This window comes from Lynx canadensis, chromosome F2, assembly GCF_007474595.2.
Source record: "Lynx canadensis isolate LIC74 chromosome F2, mLynCan4.pri.v2, whole genome shotgun sequence".
In the NCBI taxonomy this organism is placed as follows: Eukaryota; Metazoa; Chordata; class Mammalia; order Carnivora; family Felidae; genus Lynx; species Lynx canadensis.
In genome coordinates, this window is record NC_044320.2 from 54389254 (window position 1) to 54405988 (window position 16735).

The window sequence follows — 16735 nt, forward strand, 5'->3', positions numbered from 1 at the left end:
CTCTCAAAATAAATAAACTTTTTAAAAAATCTTAAAAAAAAAAGAAAAAGAGATCCAATATCTTTACTATAGTTTGATGATTAGCAAGGATTCAAGTAAATACTGCTAATTATATTTTTTTAAATATATGAATTTATTCAGTAGCTTATTTTTGTGAAGCATTATAGTAGGTATTTCCAGAGGATGGTCTCCTTGCTTTGGACGATTCCCCTAAACCAATTTGGCGGTAATTAAATAACTGGAACTATCCTTAAAAATATATAAAACATATCAGTTTCTACTGCTGTTTCATTACATTTGTAAAGTAATACAGAAAAATACACTGGCCAATAACAGTAGAAAATCAAGAGATGTACTCAATTTGTAGAGAGCTAAAGATAAAGGATGTTATAATTGCCTTTTTCTTATTTAAAGATACTAGCATGCTAAATCAATATGTATAATATAAACATAGATATTTCCTATGTTTAAAAAATGTCATTTGTAGGCTGTTTACTTAAAACTTGGGACTAATTTTCCCATAGAAATAATATAGCCTCCCAGGCCAGCCCAAAACATCTGTTTAACCATTGTAGAGTCAAATATTAGTGAGTGGGACCATAAGTTAAGGTTACAGGAAGCATAAGGGCCTCCTTATGCAAGAGGAATATGAAGAATAAAAATATTTCTGTGCTTTCTCTTGTTATAGGCATAAATCTGGAAAATTTTGCCATATAGTAATATTGAGACTCTGCCATCTCCTTCTGTGCAACTCTCTGCCCTTTAAAAACACTGTACTCTTATGTTACTTTTTTTTTTAATTTTTTTATTTATTTAAATTTTTTTTTTTTCAACGTTTATTTATTTTTGGGACAGAGAGAGACAGAGCATGAACGGGGGAGGGGCAGAGAGAGAGGGAGACACAGAATCGGAAACAGGCTCCAGGCTCTGAGCCGTCAGCCCAGAGCCCGACGCGGGGCTCGAACTCACGGACCGCGAGATCGTGACCTGGCTGAAGTCGGACGCTTAACCGACTGCGCCACCCAGGCGCCCCACTCTTATGTTACTTGGACACCCAATATTGTGTACTACCCAAATTGCTCTTTATCCTCAAATTATCTGCCTCTTCTTCTTGCCAGAATTATTCTGATTTTTCTTCAGTGTCATTTAAAAGTTAGGAAAGCAACTCTCCCTCTCTCTCTCTCTCAAAATAAAATAAACATTTAAAGAAAAAGTGGGGCGCACTCAGTTGGTTAAATGTCCAACTCTTAATTTCAGCTCAGGTCATGATCTCACAGTTTGTGGGATTGAGCCCTGTGTTGGGCTCTGTGCTGACACTGTGGAGCCTCCTTGGGATTCTTTCTCTCCTTCTCTCTCTCTGCCCCTCCCCCACTCATGCTTGCGCTCTCTCTCTCTCTCTCAAAATAAAATAAACATAAAAAAAATAAAAATAAATAAAAATTAGGAAAACAATCTGATTAAACAACATATTAATTTATAAATGGCTGGTCAATAAGTAAACTTTAGAACTATGTATACCTTATAAATGGATGCCTATTAACCTCAGTGACTCCCTAACCTAAATTCAGGCAATCTAACAAAGTAAAAGGATTTTACACAATCTGAGATAGCATATATTAAAGGGAAAAAGAACGGAGCTGCATAATTTTTCCTACTTTCTTTATGTCCAGAGTCTCAACTTCTGTAACAGCTCCACGTACAAATTCCTTCATGCATTTTAACCAAGTTAATCTTTATTACAGTTCTATGGGTGGGTATGTCCTACTTGCAGAAGAAATTGATGTATCTCTATTCTTCTCTGGCATATATAAAGGGTCCATCCCCTTAGAATACACCCCTGGTGAGATTTTCCCCAAGCAGGGCTAAGCACCAATCTTACACCTCATCTAAAAAGTCACCTTGTATACCCACCGCTCAAATAGTCCTGGAAATCTTTAATGTTTTCTATAAAGTTTTCCTAGTCTGGTCAGAGAACAGTAATTGCATACATGGTGCCACTCTGTCTGGAGTCGAGAACACCTATGGCTATGCTTCCTATTTGGTGAGACGGAGTAGAAAGAGTTCTAGTTCAGTTTTTGTGCTGATGCTGTCAATAGCTTAAGCAGATCATTTCCATTTTATGCATCTCTCTTTCCTCATCTAACTGGAAGATGGATGTGTGTGTGTGGGGGGGGTTATAAAGGGTATATAATACCTGTTGATCTTCTCTACCAAACTGATGTCCAGATCAGAAAAGATGATGCATTTGAAAACTCTTTGAATAAGTAGAAAGCACAGTGATTCTAAAACACAACTATTTTTTTTAATATAATTTATTGTCAAGTTGGCTAACATATAGTGTATACAGTGTGTTCTTGGTTCTGGGGGTAGATGCCTGTGATTCATTGCTTACATACAACACCCCCAGTGCTCATCCCAACAAGTGCCCTCCTCAATGCCCATCACCCATTTTCCCCTCTACTAGACCTGCTCGCCCATCAACCCTCAGTTTGTTCTCTGTATTTAAGAGTCTCTTATGGTTTGCCTCCCTTTCTGTTTGAAACTATTTTTTCCCCTTCCCTTCCCCCATGGTCTTCTGTTAAGTTTCTTAAGTTCCACATATGAGTAAAACACAACTATTTGTTGAACTCTCGCTATGTCCAGGCACTGTGCTCAGTACTTTCCTATACTTTATATCATTCAGTCAACAAACAAGAAGGTATTAGAAACCCCATTTTACGGAGGAGTGATTGGAGGCCTAGATCAGTTAAATGCCAAAGGTCCAAAAGATATTGTCACATCAGTAGTCACATGGCAAGTAATTTGGAAAGCTGAACTGTGAGCCCAGGCCTATCGCTCCAATGCCTTTGTCTTCACCACTGGATTATATGCCACACATTCTACACATGTAAGTCAGTATTATCTGCCTCATCTACTTTTATGAACCTTAAATACACTTATCTCTAAAACATACATTCTGAATCCAATTGACTAATTTTATAGTGACTCACTCTCCTTATTTTGCTGTTCGTGTATTGCATGTCAGTGTACTCTAAAATTTTCTTTAAGGCCCATTTTCTTTTGTGCTCTTTTTATAGTTCCTAATGCAAATGTATAAGCAATCTTTCTGAGTATTTTATGATGAGGAGGAAGAATCAAGAATCTAGATCAGGGGAAGGTGAATGAACCTATTGAAAAGGGTCCATAAAACAAGTGATCCTCACAGAAACAACTGAAAGTTTTAGTAAGTGGCCAGCTATAGTATAGTTAAGCGCCAAAATATGCTAATATTGTGTAAAGATAATTTTAAAAGTTGTGTGTGGGTAGTGAGTTGTGAGTCACATACTGAAAGAGGCTTAGCTTTTTTCTTTTCTATTATATAAATAATTGGAATCACATTTCAGAAAAGTGCCCAAAATAGAGCAACTAGGATTAAAACCTTTAAAAAATACATTGAATAATTTCTTTTTTCTTGGAAGCTGACACTGGTTTCAATCTATATAGTAGATCAAAACCTACTTTTATACTCAAAAGTATCTTTTATCTCTGTTATATAGGTATGAAACATAATGCAGATAATGCACAAGTTATGTCCTTCAAGGCCATGAATGATTGTGGCCAACCTTGGAAAAGAAGTCAGGCATCCCATGAGTAGAATTAAAAAAAAAAAAAAAATGAAGTCAACTCCTGAGCCACACAGAGAATACCTGTATACACACTTTTCTGAGCTTCTGCAACCACGGAAAACCACGGGGGAGATCATGTGAACAGAGAGCCTCTCTTCCTAGCCTCTGGCAGTGAGTAATTTTTCTACCCAATATAACTTTATGAAGGTCACCTCCCATCTTCTGCTTTTGAGTAGAGGCAGAAAGAGAAGTGTTTTGAAGGGTCAGTATGAGAAAGATTCAGCTCTTCATATTTAATTTTACCTCTTCCTTTTCAAAGCATTATTTTGGGACTATAGCTGTTAAAACCATCATGTGTCAAGTATAGTCAGTATCTAGGGGACTACCGTTAGGTGCTTCCAGAATGCCATTGTCTGAGAACAAAAATCAGAAAGTATGAAAGTATGGCAGATGAGACCTGTCACCTATAGATGAGATAAATAATAACTGTATGCCTGAGAAAACTGTGACTATGTCTTATCCAGGGTGATTGCTTTATTCTCTGGTCTACCTGTAATGTGATTAAGAGGAAGTGAAAATCATAACTAGGATAACAAGGCCAGGCCAGGACAAAAGGCCAAGGAGCGAACATCAAGAGTGAGAGGGGTGAGTTCTGAGGTCGCCTTATTATGCCCTGTCAAAACAAAACAAAAACAAGTGAAAATTGCAAGCAGAAAGCAAGAATCTAGGCAGCAGGAAAGACCAAACCCATCCCCCCCAAACAGAGAGTTGGTAGTATTTCTCCTGCATTGGTCAGGAGAAAGTCATTTACCCTACTAGACGCAGTGCGTCCAGGTCCCGGAGGAGAAGTGTGCTCTGTTAACAGCGAAGTCAGGGATGGTTCATTTGGCTTTTTTCTAGTCTGGAAGAAACATCTCATAAGACTGGCAGTTTCCCTTTCCTATGACTCCACACTTAACATATGGCCCTCTGATTTCTAATTTTGCCTCCTGTTTAACAGGAGTGGATAGGAATAGTAAGGTCTCTAAACACATCTATATCTTTTATTGTTAATTAATACATTTGCATTTTGTTTTATATCTCAAGCTTTTATAATATGACTTCTGAGGTTAATAGCTACACCAAATAATTTAGTCAATTCAAGTTCATTTTCAAAGTCAAATTTCTTGGACACACTAGACATATCTGGACTAAAACCCAAAATATGTGATTTAAGCAGAATAAGGCAAATAAGTTGGTCAGCTAGCTTTTCTCTATGATTCCTTTGTGCCATACTGTTATAAAACTCCAACAATAGGAAGAAGATTTTTGTGGTTGATAAAACCATTTTTTGTACTTACTTCATAACTGAAGATAAAGAATGAGCAAATGCTATTGGTGACAGAGGCAATGAAGCTATTTCAACTCCAAGCATCTGGCTTTTGAAATCATTTGCATGAGAGTTAAAAGATTTTCAAGTTGTGTGCATACCCAATATCATTTAACATAGCTAAAGACTATTATCCAGTATTGAGGAATACGGTCATTCCTTAAATTATGTGTCCTATTTCATGTTAGGCATTGTGTGCAATGTCTGGAAATCCGAACTGAGCAAGGCATACAAATAAATAACTAAAATTATCAGCGATGAATTGTGAGATAATGTTCAAGGTGTAGTGATGGCAAGGGACAGAGAAATTCCTGCTCCTGGGGTGAAGAAAGCTCCCTTTGAGCTAGGTTTTGAAAGAAATGCAATGTATTGCTCTCTTGGCCCAGGAGGAGAAAGGGAATCCAGGTAGGAGAAAAGGCTGGGAAGCAAAGTTTGGAAAGTATGAAACAGGTTGGTTTGTACAGCACATTGTTAAGCAAGGAGAAGAGACAGGAGGTTGCCTGCTAATGACTTAATCAACTGGGTGTGGGAGGGGGTCGTTGGTGACATTGAAAACAGGGAAACAGCATGACCTTAAGAAAAGTATAATTGTGATGACAATGAGGCAAAGGGGAGCAGGAGAGAGTCCAGGTCTTGAATTAAGGCAGTTGTAATATGACTGAAAAAGAAAAGGCAGGTTTGAGAATGGTTTGGCAGCTAGAATCCGTAGGGCTTTGTGACAGATTGTGTTTGGGGGCGAGAGAAGGAGGAACTAGCATAATGCCCAAATTACTGGCTTTGGAACATAGGGATCTTTTATTATATCTTTCTCTAAACCATTATACATTATTCATTGTGACACTGAAGATGTGCCTGCGTAGTGAAACATCATTCGTTTCAACTAAGGGAATCCCTAGATTAGAAATCAACCCCACCTACTCCCACCCATGCTTTTCCTGTCCATTTTATGCTTTTCTCAGGAAGCTATGAGATCTGGCTCCAGACAAAAAACAAAAAACAAAAACAAAAACAAAAAACAAACAAACAAAAGTATGTATAATTAAAACAGACCTTTTGTCCTAAAGAAAGAAATATGAAAGCCAGAAGATACAGTTAAACCCATTTGGAATGCTTAGAACTATGTGTCCATGGCTTTATCACAGACTGTAGCTGTACTCTTCGTGTTCAGCTCTGCCTGGTTTTCATTAAGCAAAGAAACTGGCTTTCAATAGCAAAAATGTAAAAACTCATTAGGTTTCAGGATAACCAGAGACTTGTGCTTGAAAATTTAGATGTATATTAACAAAATTACATCTTGACTTTTTCTACCGGATAAAAAATGAAGCAAATATATATTATTCTAAATACGTATCACATTTTCATATTAAGGATATTTGAGAGTTAAAAAATTTACATGAATATTGTTCCTCAAATTTTGCTCAAAGTGTCCTAGTGCTTCATGTCTCACCTCTTGTGTGGCCATTAGGGAGGGATTCTAGCGTAGTTGTGCTCAGTAAGCTAAGCTCTGGAGTTAGATTGCCCAAGTTCAAATGCTGGCTCTGTCATTTAGGTCTTTGGGCAGTCCATCAGCTGCCCCTTTTATCTTGTCACACACACATGAAACTGATAATATCAACATGATTTTGAGTAGAGCCCAATTCTAACATAGAAATACTAGATAGGATTTGACTTCAAGAAACGTATGATCTAATTCAGTATTTCTCAAGCTTCATTGGGTACTAGAATCAACCGGGGGAGCTTATTAGGACACAGATTGCTGGGCCCACCCCTAGATTTTCTAATATAGTAGATCTGGGGTGCGGATCAAAAATTTGCATTTCTAGCAAATTCCAGGTGGTGGTCTGGGGCCCATACTTTGAGAAATACTGATCTAATTGAGAAGGGAATTCATTGAGAAAGAAACAGATGAGATATAATAGCACTTAGAAAACATGAACACACTGTCATAATTTTGTTTAGGAAGCTCAACTATATACACAGGGAAATCCAGGGGCCGATGAACCATTCATTTAAGTGAGAATCACTAACTTTGTTTTATTACTAGGATGACCTTGAGTTTCTATCATTGTAGGAATGTAGCCTCATATTTGTAGTGTGTGCATTAGCCCCACTCAGAGAAACCATACTTCAACTTGCCAACTTGCCTTTTCCAGTATTTCGAGGTTTTATGCTTGAACCTGAACCATACCAAACCATGAACCATTAACTGGAATATAGCAGGCTAATGTGTTGAACTCCAGAACTAAATTAAATCCCAAATACCCTTTCCTTCAAGTGTGAACCAAATGAAAGAGATTGTTAAAAAAAAAAAAAAAAAGTGAACTAGTTCAGATTAGAAACAAATCTTTTAGTTTTTTAAAACAACTGAAATGCAAGATCGTATTTCCTAACATACCAATTCATTAAAAACAAAATGAAATAAAACAAAGCTCTGTTTAACATACTCTCATACTAAGTAATGTAGTTGACTAAAATGCTGAAATAGTAAAGCCCCGTAAGAGTCTGGGTCCCAGCAAGAAAGAGCATTCCACTTAAAGGTTTCAAATCAAGACATGTTAATGAAACAACTCCTTAGGGTGATGTGGGAAGGGAGTTAAGGAAACAAAAGAGGGATGTTGGGGTACCAGAAGACTGGCAACCATAGAAAGTTGTTACCAAGGGGGCTAAGAGGCTGAAGAAGAAAATGGTGTTTACTGAACCTAGGGAGAAGAGGAACCATGGAAAAGAGGCTGTCAGGCAGGAAATTTAGTCTTGGGGAACAGCCCCCCATCCCCCGCCCCTGCCATACACCACAACATACATAAATTAGAATAGGGTTGCTAAATCAAGAAGGAAGCGGAGAAGAAATACCCCAGCATCTCTCTCCTCCCAGCTTCTGGGGACTTCCTGGTGCCACCCCCTGTCTGAACTGAAAGTCTGGTGGCTGGAGCCCCAGTGTCTGATCTGCGGGAGTCAGCTTCCTGGTAGGGCAGGGCAAGGCAGGTGTTGGAGGACAATGGAGACTGACCAGCACGATCCCCCTTTTTTGCTAAGTAAATGCTAGATGTTAGATGAAATATTAGTAACCGAGTTAATGTGTGTAAAGTTCTTAGAAAAGCCCTGGCAATGAAGAAACATCATACTCTGAAAGTTAGCTATTATTGCTGCTATAGGCCGGCATTGTTTTGTGGATAAGGAAATTAAGGCTCACAGACTTCAAGCAACTTTTCCTTGGTTAGCACTAGGTACAGAGCCCACACTCAAATCCAGGTTTTCAGATTCCAGTTTTGTACAGATTCTGCTATGAGAATTGACTATTGCAACATATAAGTTATAAGATAATGTGTTGCATGCATAATTAATTTTATAATTTCTTACAGAAAAAAGCATCTTTACTCTCTTGACCTGACTGATGAAATCTGAAACCAAACTAACACCTTATGAACATACATAAAAATAAAATAAAATGAGCTATTATTTCAAAGACAATTCTGCACATTCAATAATAACAATTGTAGTAATAGTAATAGTTTGTTAAACTTGTTGAATGTTTATTTTGTCTAGTACTATGCTATTTTCTATATCTCGTACTAACATAACCACTAATCTCTGTCACTTATTTTTTTAAATATAGTTGACACACAATATTACATTAGTTTCAGGCGTACAACATAGTGATTCAACATGCTTTGCTCTCCGTAAGTGTAGCTACCATCTGTCACCATACAACACTATTACAATACCATTGACTATATGCCCTAGGCTGTGCCTTTTATCCTGGTGACTTCCTCATTCCATAACTGGAAGCTTGTATCTCTCATTCCCTTTTACCCATTTTGCCCATTCCCCCACCCCACCCTCAGTGTCATCCATTTTTGATTTCCTGTCCTGTTTTTCTTTTTTTTTTAACTTGGAAATAATACATTTGGAGGATTTTGTAATTAATGAGTTAATTACACTCACTCTGCTGACCCTTGTCTGACCATTTAAGGTTTTATACAATTTAAAATGTGATATATATAGTATCTCCTAAAAAAAAAAAAAAACCCTCCCAGAAAACAATATTCTCCCCCCCTGTAACTGTTGGAGAATGTATTCATCCCATTATCCTGCCACGATACAAAATTAGCCCTACACTCACAGGCATGAATTGGCCATGCATTCAATATTTGATTTCATGAAATAAGATATCTTGAAAATAAACATAGTTAGCTTCTTATTTGTGTCAGGTCAGCTTTTTTGGCAACAGATTTTAGACAAGGAGATACCATTTACCCTTAGGTCTTTGCATTTTAGGGTTTTTTAAGTTATTTTTTAATGCTTATTCATTTTTGAGAGAGAGAGCATGAGTGGGGGAGGGACAGAGGGAGTGGGACAGAGGATCCAAAGCTGGCTCTGCGCTGACAGCAGCGAGCCCAATGTAGGGCTCCAGCTCAAGGAACCCTAAGATCATGACCTGAGCCCAAGTCAGACACTCAACTGACTGAGCCACCCAGGTGCCCCTATTATTATTTTTTTAGTATTTATTTATTTTTGAGAGAGAGAGCATGAACGGAGGACGGCACAGAGAGAGAGAGAGAGAGAGAGTGAGAGAGAGAGAGACAGAGGATCCAAATCCGGCTCTGTACTGATTGATAGCAGAGAACCTGATATGGGGCTCAGACCCATGAACCATGAGATCATGACCTGAGGTGGAGTGGGATACTTAACCGACTGAGCCACCCAGACTCCCCTGCCTTCTAAGTTTTTAGATTTTTAGTTCAAAGAAGCTGAAAAATCACATGTACCTTTTCAGTCAAAGAAACAAACAAAAAATGTTTTTTCTGTGGGGTTGACATCCACCCTATCACACTATCTGTCAACTTTTCTCTGATGATTGGAGCAATGATCAGACAAGGGCATTCTGACCCGTGGTTCGTCATGAAATTTAGGTTCTCTCTTGGCAGTCAGGTTTCAGAGTTGACACTAAGAGTCTGTGTAGCAATAGCATTAGAGAGATGACTGTACTTTGAAAATCAACCACAGGAAAGAAAATAATCTTAGATGTTCACTCTGGGCTTCACTTTTGATTTTGTTGTCTACTTACAGCATGAGTTGGCCCAAGAGAAATTACCTAATTACAGTATAAGCTGAACCATATGAAATTCTATTTGGCCAACAGTTGGTTGCTAAATGCCAGTTTGACATTGGGCAGCAATGTCATATATGGTTTGTCCTAATAGTTCTGGTGCTGATTGAAGCAGTCTATGCCCATGAAACAGTGACATTTCATTTACACCCTCTTTTAAAATTCACACAGTTGGCATGGGGTGCCTGGGTGGCTTAGTCAGTTGAGTATCTGAGTCTTGATTTCAGCGCAGGTCATGACCCCAGGATTGTGGGATCAAGCCCCACTTCGGGCTTTGAGCTGAGCATGGAGCCTGCTTGAGATTCTTTCACTCCCTTCTTCTGCCCCTCTTCCCTGCTCACTCACTCTCTCTCTAAAATTAAAAAAATAATAATAAAAATAAAATTCATACCATTGGTAAACATATTGCCTTTGCATATTCTCCAAATGAGGGTCACCTTTAATTTTTTTCCTTTTGTTGAAGATTTCAGGAAAATATGAACATCCAAGAACTCTGTGCAATTGAGATCTTAAGGTGCTTATAAAGAGTTCATATGTGTAAAATGTCTAGCCAAATTCCTGGCACCTGGTTGGTGTTCAGAATAATTGAGTGATTAGGTCACTAGTCTGAGTATATCTAATTGCAATATAGTAGCATATTGTGATATGGTCTTTACTGGTTACACATGCTGTTATACACATTATTTTACTTAGAGTGAACTTTCCTTAAAAACCCATTCCCAACACATTCAACTGGCATGCCAAATCATATTCCAAGTTTAAAAGATAGCATTGCACTATTGTATAAATACTCTTCAGACAGCAGAAGTGAAAAAGAAAAGGAAAGGATTTTTTTGTGCATTTGCAAAAACTGGATATTAGAAAATGTCATAGTTATGTTTGCTTTTTCTGGTGAGTTTGGGAGGTGATTTCTTACACACAGATATCTGTCTTAGGGTGAACTTGAAGAATTGACTTATGTGATTAACAAGGAAAAATCAGTATTTATAAACATGGAGAGTTTTGAAGAGTATAAGATACTGATTTTATAATTATGGCATTATACTCAAATTCTCACTTATTGTCTATACCCAAATTCTTACAATTTGACAAGTTCATTACAATCCCTGTAAGTTATTTTCTCTTTGATGTTACTATCACTGCCCTTAATTACAGAGGAAAATGTGTGATGCAACAGGCAGATGGGTAGATGAGTCAGCTGGCCGTGACAGCTGTACACATGGTCCGCAGGTGTTTGTTTGGCTTTGGTACACTGCATAGGCAGAAGTTTTTAAAGGGTCCCACACAACTTTAAAAATCTATTTTTTTCTGCGGTTCCTTTGTACCAATCACATCTATAGAACAGGTCCTAAATCCTGGACATTTTAACCCCCAGAATAGAGGAAGTTTGGTGATGTCCTGAGCAGTTTGGACCCAAGACAGATCCCAGGGCTTTACATGTGCAGATTTACAATACCGATTAGATTCAGCAGGACTGTGGCTTAAGCACTGCATATTTAATAAGTTCATAGGGGGTCCCAATGATGCTGCCCAACAGACCACACTGAGTAGCAAAGAATGTGACATTTTCACTTTGTTGACCTACTAGTATCTCAGAAGTAATGAAGCTGAGCTCAAACTTACCATCTTCCTCCCCAAATCAGACAGTCTTCCTCTTGAGTTGTCATTAATTTTTACCTTATTAATTGTCCACCAAGCCTCGGAGTAATGTGAGGCTCCTTCTTAGGCCTCCCGCCATCACATCCAAATCAGGTTTGAAGTTCTGATTCTTCTCCTGTGTCTATTAAGCCCATCCCTTACTTTTCATTCTGCTGCTACTACCTGGACCAGACTTTCTTAACTGCTCTGCCAGCACGTCTCCATTCAACCAGCTCAGCTCCATGCACAACTGCCATTCTAAATTTTTTTTTTTAATGTTTATTATTTGAGAGAGAGAGAGAGAGAGAGAGAGAGAGAGAGAGAGAGAGAGAGCGCAAGCAGGGGAGGAGCAGAGAGAGAGGGAAACACAGAATCAGAAGCAGGCTCCAGGCTCTGAGCTGCCAGCACAGAGCCCGACATGGGTCCCAAACCCACAGACCGCCAAGATCATGACCTGAGCCGAAGTCAGCCGCCCAACCGACTGAGCCACCAGGCACCCCAACACAACTGCCATTCTAAAGCAGTGCTTATTTATAGTAATATTCTGCTGAAAGCCCATCTGGAACAGAGGCAAGAGTCCCTTACCTGGAACTCCAAGCCCCACACTCTTGCCCTTCTTTTTCCATTCTTATCTCCTTATGTATGTTCTTATATATGAACCGTATGGATTACCTGAATACTTTTGGTGCTTTCGGTTCTCCTGACTGTCCCAAGTTCCTGTGTTACTTTAAGTGTCATATGAATGGACATTCACCACTTAAAAAAAGAAATCCAAGCTTAAATTTTTAATGAATAGGCTAATAACAACAACAGAAGAGCATTCCTTGGGCTTCTGTTCCCATTGTACAGTCCACAACCAAGCAGGTGTCCCACTGCAATTATTTTTCTTGTTTCTGTTTTACACCAAGCTTCTCCCTAGGAAGGATGTGCCTTGTTCATCTTTGTATCTCCAGCATTGAATGTAGTGTGTAGTACAAGGCAGGCATTCTGTCAGCAGGATCCAGGGTCTAGAGCCTAAAGTTTATACAATATAGGGTAAGAAATAGAATTGAGGGGTGCCTGGGTGACTCAGTTGGTTAAGCATCCGACTTTGGCTCAAGTCATGATCTCGCTGTTTGTGAGTTTGAGCCCCACATCAGGCTCCGGTGCTGACAGCTCAGAGCCTGGAGCCTGCTTTGGATTCTGCGTCTCCATCTCTCTGTCCCTCCCCCACTTGCACCCTGTGTCTCTCTCTCTCAAAAATAAACATTAAAACATTAAAAAAATAAATAAAACATTAAAAAAAAGAAATCGAATTAAAAATTTTCTCTAAATTTTCAAAAACGTATCATCTTGAGAAATACATTGCTAGATCCCTTATAGGATCTTGGAAGGGGGTCTTGCAAATTGGGGGGCAGGGGCAGGGGGGTAGGAGATCCCAAAGCTTAAACTCCTGTAGCCCTGTGGTATAGCCACCTCTGCTCCATAATTCTTTTCTTTTGTTGTAGTTAGTATTATTTTAATGAAAGAAAGATTGAGTGGATTTTTTTCCATGTACAAGTCATCTTTTAGTAGGTATTAACTCTAAATTAGAATATGTAAGGATTCAAGAGTGCCAGGCAAAGATCATGGTCAGCAATGCAGAATGTGCCTCCATGCTGGGCCCTCTTCAGTGGTGCTTGCCTAGCCACTCCTGTTTGAGTTCCTTGTAGCAACAACAGTAGTTGAAAAGCACATAAGCTGCCAGCACCATAGAAATCCCAGCGATACCCCTTTCTTCAGATTGACATACTTGATGTAGTAACCTCTTTGAAATGCTCCAGCAGCACCTTTGGGGTGAAATCCCACATCATTATCCAGCTCGGCAGCCCTCCTAGTTTGACATCCATGGGCTTCTTCTCCTTCCCGGGTACAGATGATGCCATCTTGGAGTCGGGGGTGCCTGCTATCAAGACTGAGTGGATCTTGTTGATTCATTTGTAATTTTCACATCTGTGACCTTTCATGTTTTTCTCTCTGAGTGTGGGACACCTGGGATACATCTGAGGGTGTTTTGCTTTTAGGAAACCAACTCCTTTTAGGTTGCATGCTCCAAGGGCACTTGCATTTCCTGGAGTTTGTAGGAATTTCAGATACCTCTGGGATTATTCTTTAACAGCACAACTTTCACTAACAAATATTCTAGTGAAGGGGCACCTGGGTGGCTCAGTCCGCTCAGCCTTTGAGTCTTGATTTCTGCTCAGGTCATGATCTCACGGTTGTAAGATCAAGCCCTGCCGTTGGGCTCCTTGCTAACAGCCTGGACCATGCTTGGGATTCTCTCTGCCCCTCCCCTCCCCTGCTCTCACTCTCTCTCTCAAAATAAATAAACATTAAAAAAAATGTTCTAGTGAAGCCAGCAGATTTCAAACTCTGTTTGTACTTTGAAATGGAAACGTTGCCTTATAATGCCACTATTCTCTAAGTCTTTCAAAATGTGTTCCAAATATTTCCTTCTAATTGGAAACTTCCCTATGAAATCATAGACTTTGAATTCAGTTTATATTCTTTTTGATGGTTTTCAAGGGCACATTCCTTATAGCTAGTTTTACAATAAGGAACACTTCTTATAAAAATATGCAACACCTTTGTAGTTTCATGTAATTAAATATGTGTATATTTAATTAATATATACACACATATATATGAGGTACATTTCATATGTATATTTCACTTTTTATGTATTTCTGAAAAAGTCACTGAGATTCATTCATGTTTCCTATTTGCGTGAATAGGGAGTGGTTACAGGGTACATTGACCAATATCTCTCTATCTAAAGTTGGTTCCCCTACCCCAGTTACCCTATTGTCACCCTGTTTCTTGCATTTATAGCATTTACACTGCACTGTTACTGTTTTGCTGATATCTTTGTTTACTGTGTATTTAGGCACATCCTAGATGATGGGTAAATATTCTTCAACGTAGACTCTTTTTTAATGACACTACTGGTTGCAAGGACTGTTCTTTTTCCCACCAGGTCTTTAGATGCCAGGTCTGCAAAATGCTATATGAGAAGAGGACCACTCCCCCTGGTTGATTCTTGCATGCTTATCACATCAACTCCAAAGGGCTAAATTTTTGAGAACCTCTCAGCCCCCTTCTCTTCTCAGCTGGCAGCTAACCCCCTCCCTTACCCTTCTGCTGCCTCCTGTCTTCCACTTTAGATCTGCCCTCTGACTAAATCAGCCTGGTGGTCCTTGGCTGCCTTGTTCACCTCATTTCCCCTGGATTGCTTTTCAAACTCTTCTCAAACTCTTGACTTGCCCATGTGGAGTAATGATTTGAATGATAATTCTCCTTTTCCATTGGCCATGTGATCTTGGTCAGACCTCTCTGAACCTCAGTTTCTTCATCTGTAAAATGTAGATATTAAGAATACCACCACAGGTAGTATCTCCTAGTTGGACTTCATAAATGACAGCCATCATTGTTGTTTTTGTTATTAATTTCTTTCAGGCTTTACCTCTTTGGCTTATCTCCAATAATTATTAACAATTACTGATAATTTGAAAATAACCAGAATCATGTTGCATTTGTATGTTTTACTCTTGAGTTAGATTTAAGCTCTTTGGAAAGAAGTCTTCTGTTACTGCTTTAGGTATACTGCCGTGGGCACCGTGTACCTAAAGCAGTGGTTGCCTGCGATGGAATTAATCCACAACGCTTGATGTTTCATCCAGAGAAAGTGCAAAGTGTATCTTCTGCCTATCTGTGGATATTCTGCTTTTGCTGTCTGTGTAGTATAATGTAGGTGCCTCTTCTATATTTGAGGCCTTCCAGAAGCTTTCCCCAGTAAAGCTTTTAATAAAGGGAGAAACCGTTTACATGTCTACTTTCTATAGGATTTTTCCCAATTTTTAAATTATTTAACGATTTTTAATTTCAAATTGTGTTTATAGTTTCAAAGCCTAATGCACGGGGACAATAGATGACCCTGTAACCTGGAAACAAGATGGCCTTCAGAGAACTAAACTGGGATCAGCAAATCTGTAGAGTAGATGATAGAATTAATCCAGCCTAGATGATGATTAGTGAATATAAAGTTGAAAGCATTAGGGAACAGTCAGATTTTGATCAAGGGGCAAGCAGGGAAGATGAGTTGAAAGCTGTTACCTAATCAATTATTTTACCCACTAACAAAAAAAGAATGTGTTAATTAAGAACTGGCAAGAGGTGGTGTATATGGAATCCTAAAGAAAGAAAAAGTAAGATTTGAGGCACAGTTAATAAAGTATTCTTTTGGAAGGAGATAGTCAAGAGATACAAAACTGATCACGCAGGAATTATAGACACACTCCATACGTGGGTCAGAATAGCTTTGAAATTTACATGGTCGACATAAACTACCCCCAAGGTCACCCATCTCTCTTGCTCTCAAAGCAACCTAGGAACCTTCTGAGGATTAATTCAGCCTCCATTAACTCATATGCTCTCTAGAAAATTACCTTCCTTCATTGGAAATTTACACTGAGACTTAACCGTAAGTTCCTTACAGGGACAGATCCAGAATTTGTGAGGGACAGATCCAGAACTGTAAACATTTTTAGAATTAGGGGGGCTCTTTTTGAGAAAAAAAATATAAAATGGCAAATATGAAGTTGCTTCCAGGGCATTAAAAGGGACCAGTGCAATACATACCTGAAACTTTACCTTAGTCAGCATCAAAATAAAGGCATTGAAGTTGGATTAGTGCAGGTTCTGAGTGCCCATCAGCTCTGAGCACAGTCCTTCAAAGCTGAGGGCCAGACCCAGGGAGCCCCTCAGCAGCACCCCTCTTACTCTCTCCCACAGAACTCATAGTCTTAATAATAAAAATTACAACAAAGGAGTCAAACTCCATACTGCTTCTTAAAAGGATTTTGGCACTTTAACTTATGACCCTTTCTACCTATATTATCATCCTGTTGAAAGATATAGAAACTCTCTCCCATTTCTTACCTCTTCCCAGATTTTGTCTAGTTTTCTGTATTCCAAATACATAGCAATGTTACATAAAGT

General features: G+C 38.9%; 1 pseudogene; it reads right to left on the reverse strand.

Moving 5' to 3' along the window:
- Positions 1–13336: 13336 nt before the first annotated feature.
- LOC115506188 lies at positions 13337–13623 on the reverse strand (annotated as a pseudogene).
- Between the last annotated feature and the right edge of the window lie 3112 nt (positions 13624–16735).